Source organism: Thunnus thynnus, chromosome 3 (genome assembly GCF_963924715.1).
Source record: "Thunnus thynnus chromosome 3, fThuThy2.1, whole genome shotgun sequence".
Lineage (NCBI taxonomy): Eukaryota > Metazoa > Chordata > Actinopteri > Scombriformes > Scombridae > Thunnus > Thunnus thynnus.
The window spans coordinates 21646941-21651851 of record NC_089519.1 but is presented as its reverse complement, the minus strand read 5'-3'; the positions used below and the strand labels follow the sequence as shown (position 1 = coordinate 21651851).

Genomic DNA, 4911 nt, shown 5'->3' with positions numbered 1-4911 from the left:
TTTTCCTGATGTGTTCCTGTTCCTGTGTGTGTGTCTATACTTTCTCATGGCATGTCTGAGAAAACAGATGTGGTCTCATTATAGAATGAGCTATTTATCCGTCTTCAGGTTTCTACCTTTTTTTTTTTTTGAAGCAACATAAGGAGCATAAAATTTCTGACATGTAAGAGAAATAGACAGGGAGACAAAAGGTATCACATGTTGAGTGGTCATTAGGTTTACAAGCTATTCATCACCATGTGTGTGTCTATGCACAGTATAGAATCCATATCCAGATAAGGAGATAAGATGAAGATAGCTTTCATTAAGATGACCCACTTCTGAACATTTTCAAACTGTTTTCTCAGTTATGTTAATTGACATTATTATAGCATATAGTAAATTCTATAATAGTACAATTATAGCATTTTATTTAGTTGTGCTAATGTAGCTTATTAGCCTCTGTTGCTCCATCCACTTTGATTTAACCCACCTATTTCAGAGTATAAACTGCTCCAAATTTGCACACAGGTATGATATATATGATCTTTTTCTTTTTTTCCACCTTAATTTAACCAGGTAAAAAGTCTCATTGAGATTAAAATCTTTTTCAAGAGAGACCTGAGCCCTATTCCATTAAGACAGATAAAGGAAAATCCTGGTTTATTGTCACATGTCTCGCTAATTTAAGTGAGTTGGTTCTATTACTGTGGCTTACAGATTTCCCTGCTCAGTAACTAAGGTAACTTATACTACTGAATTAGCCTGCTCCGTGGCGTATCTGTCAAACTTAATTTAGCTGTGTTTCAAAGAATTTCCAACAGGCGGAAACATAATCCTAAAAGACAGTTCCATAAGGTGTCTTTTCACGCTTGCATCACTTTTGCATCATGTCCATGTTCGGAAACATGAGTTCAGACCTTTTTGTCACAATGTGACCAAGCATGAATTTACATATTTAATTCCAAAGAACATATTAAAAAAAATAAACAAGTTAAGAAAATCATGTCTAACCACTTTCACTGTCTTCAAAAGCCAATAGGTTGTCATAGGCCTAGGCTATATAAGCAGTGCATCTAAAGACCAGTTAACAACCAACTATGGCTCGTCCAATCCACATCAACCCTGTGGATGAAGGTGTTCAGATTCTATACAGAGCTTTTACACCACCAGTCCCAAGGGTCTTCAGAGACAGACGTAATCCACTGGGCTTCCCTGATGAGCATCTGTGGGAGAGGTACAAGTTCAGTAGGCCCAGTGAAGTAACCTATATAATAATAATGATGATAATAATAATAATAATGAATAACTTCATTTGTATAGCACCTTTCATGCAAAAAAATGTAGCTCAAATTGCTTTACATCAAAAGAAATTACATGTACTAATTTCTTTACTTCAGGAAAGAAATAAAATTAACATAAAAACATGTAAATACATAAGAGGGAAAATAAAAACATTTGGATAATGTTAATAAACAAAGTGATACAAATGATACATAGAATGCGTACCTCTGTGGTGCTGATTTGAGATTTAAGCAAAAACAAGTATTTTGCAATGTGTATCACAAGATGGAAGATGAAACCCACTGATACATAAAAGAGAATACATAATAATAATAAAGTCTGTTGGAATCAAACATGACAAGGCACACTCACTGTAGCCAAGCCTTGACCACTGTTCAGTCTGTCTGCATAGACCTGCATTTCTTTGCATGTGGGATATTCTTGTACAGTGTTGGTGATGCTGAAGGTCTTGCGAAGGCAACTGTATGACAGGAAACAAGAAGGTTATACCTTGCTGTAAAGCAGTACCTGAATATTTTCATCACTTTGCCTGGTCATCTTGAAACACAAAGAATGAAGGAGGCATTTTATTCAGTTGCACGTATGTGACAGTTAAAATAAATGTAAAGTAGCCTACAGGTTTACAAGCCTCTGTATTAACTTAATCCCCTGCTTCAGGCTTCCCCATTTATTATAGGCACAATAGACTGCACCCATGTGTGTATCCAGACCCCATCTGGACATGTGGAGGCAGACTATGTCAATCAGAAATCTTTCCATAGCCTAAATGTACATGTATGTCCTGGGAGCAGCTGTCCATACACTGTCAGGCAGAATAGTAATAATTGGATTTGGATGAAATGTGCACATCTGTGATAATACATCAAATTAGATTTGCTGTTAACACTTGAAATCTAAATCCTGTTACCCAAGCATTTCACAGAAATGTCCATTACAATGTCATCCTTACACAAAGAAGTAACTGTACTGTACAGAGATAGTGTTTCACTTTACCTCATCAGCACAGATCAATGAATTAAAAAAAACAACAGGTATTTCCTTTCCTAACCAAATGCAGTATGTCATAGCATTAACATGTAACTACATGTAACTATGCAAAACCAGATATGAAATCTTACACAATGTCAGAGCCAAAGCTCAAAATATTATTCTGGGATGCGAGACAAATGTTCAGATAATTCTGAACTGGATTTTACATTTTGAAAGACACCACTGCATCAACCCGTCTTAGTCATGCTGAGCAATTTTAAATTAATACTCTGCCAAGCAAAGTGTGCCACATCATTGAAGGTCACCCTCTTTGCTGTCAGATGATCTGCAATGGAAGTTGTCTCATATCCAATATTGAAGCAAAATGGCCAGGCTCTGTGCATGATTCAGGAATTTTTGGAGCATTATCAGTGGGTATGTTCACATGCACACTAATTCCACTATTATTCCAAATATGACAATATTCCGAATTCGACATGGATCATGTAAACAGCACCAAAAACACTCTGCAGTGTGGTAAACATCATGGGACAACCTAGGTACTGTAACTATAAATTTATAATATCAGTCATATCAATATCACTTATAAATATCAGGCAGCAGCTCACTAATGTTTTTCACCTCGCTGGTTTATTTCACCGCCTGCGGAGATGCGTGATTCCTGTTCCCACTGGAGCAGAGGAAAACCCTGAAAACCCTCTGCATGTAAACGGGAATATTAGTGGAATATTCATTTTCATTAGCCATGTAAACAGCTTAGTAGGGATATTGTCTTTTTGGAATAAGGGCAAAAAACGAATTATTTTGTGCATGTAAACGTCGTCACTGTTACAGAGGTTTGCACAAGGCAAAAGAATGTTGTTACTACCCAATCCTTACTTAATCCACTTGATCCTTAAGAATCCCATGTATATTTAACCAACACTTATTCTGTAGGGGAGTTTAATGGAGTTCTGCTTGGGGACAGAGGCTATCCCTGTATGCCGTACTTGCTGACACCCTACCCAGGACCAACAACAGAAGCAGAGAGGTCCTTGCCCACACAAAAACCAGAGCACAATATGAGATGGTTTTTGGCCAACTGAAATCTAGGTTTCACTGCCTAAAAAGCCTCAGGGTTACTCCAAACAGGGCCTGTGATATCACCATAGCCTGTGCAGTCTTGCACAACATTGCCACCCTACGCTGTGAGAGACTGCCCAGAATCTTGCTGGAGGAGCAATGGGAAGACAATTACTATGACCATCAGGAACCCATAGATGGATGAACTGTGAGGGACCTTCACAAAAATACTCATTTCAATTAATCTCCATTTCATTCATGGTTAATTTTGTTATGGAGTGAACCCTTATTTAAAAGCTTCGCATTTATAATTTAAGAAAAAAAGTATGCCAAAGTTGTTTGGAAGTTATTTATTCACTCATTTTGTTCAAGCTGTGAAGACAAAAACTAAATAAAGTCCAAATCATGACCTTCTGCTATGTTTAAATTTATACTCACATCCTTCTCTAGTTTCTTTATCTCCAACTACAACTTTTTTAACTTTCAGCACTCAATGTCCAGTTTCTGACTTTCAGTGCCAATAAGCAGATGACACTTGTAAAACAAATGGACACCCTGTGAAAGAGAAAATGTGTCAAAGAGTAGGTGATTATATAGTCAGTAAGTAGTTGTTAGAGCAAAAGAAGAAATAATTGCATAAGATGCACAGTATTTTTACAAAATAAGGACTACTCACATATGGGTCAGGAAAGCCTTGGGCATCTTGAGTTGGGGAATCTAGCAGGCATATAGTGTCTCCACACACTGAAAGATATGGGCCTACCAAGACTGACACCTGTGGGAAACATAGTAGACAATACCTTCTACATATTGCTCCCGAACACCTTGGGGAATGATGTTTGATGAGGTCCCCCCCCCCCCCCCCCCCCTCCCCCTCTATTCTCTCTATTAGTGGGCGCCCCCAGTTGTAACTCAATGCTAGCTCCTCTGCGGGTGTGAGGTCCTGAGGTTTGAGGTCCCCCACCAGTAGCAGTGGCATCTGTCCTTTTTATACTTAATTTTCACTTGTCACCACATTCTTTTTTGGCTATTGAGATGGCCCCTGTTGAGATGTAACGAAGAACGAATATAGGCAAAGGGTTACCAGGTCAGAAAAGGCTTCAAACACCTCTTCGAATTAGGCTAATTAACAGTAAAATGCATGTCAATTCTCCTAAGTTAGCCTACACCATAACTTTAAACATACATCTTATATTATCTAGCCTGATCTGAATGTTCATTCAGAACATTCACCTATAAAACAATAGGTAGGCTAGTATAACTTCCTCCCTCACCTTGTTAATTACAGTAGTATTGCCCTTTTTGCTGATGACTCCTTTATATTTTTCATAGAGTTCCATCAGCGGGTTTGTTCCACTGCTGAGAAAAACACTGCTCTAGTTATCACTTCTTTTTGCAACATAGTATCTACTTTTCAACAATCGCCTGTTCTGGGCTGCTTATGTACTCCGCACACAGTGCAAGATTGTTCAAACCTGGTTTGAGTTGATGTGGACAAGACACGGCTAAATTGTGTTAATGGAACGGCTTGAGCCCTAAGTGAAAGTCAACGTTAATTCAGGCTTTTTCAATTAA

General features: G+C 38.1%; 1 long non-coding RNA gene across 1 annotated transcript; it reads right to left on the bottom strand.

Annotated features, from left to right (window-relative positions):
• Positions 1 to 1115: 1115 nt before the first annotated feature.
• Positions 1116 to 4094, bottom strand: LOC137179774 (uncharacterized). The gene is made up of 4 exons (XR_010927873.1): positions 4013 to 4094; positions 3775 to 3891; positions 1636 to 1744; positions 1116 to 1205 (listed from the first exon to the last, which is right to left on the bottom strand). It is a non-coding gene; the product is annotated as an uncharacterized lncRNA (long non-coding RNA).
• Between the last annotated feature and the right edge of the window lie 817 nt (positions 4095 to 4911).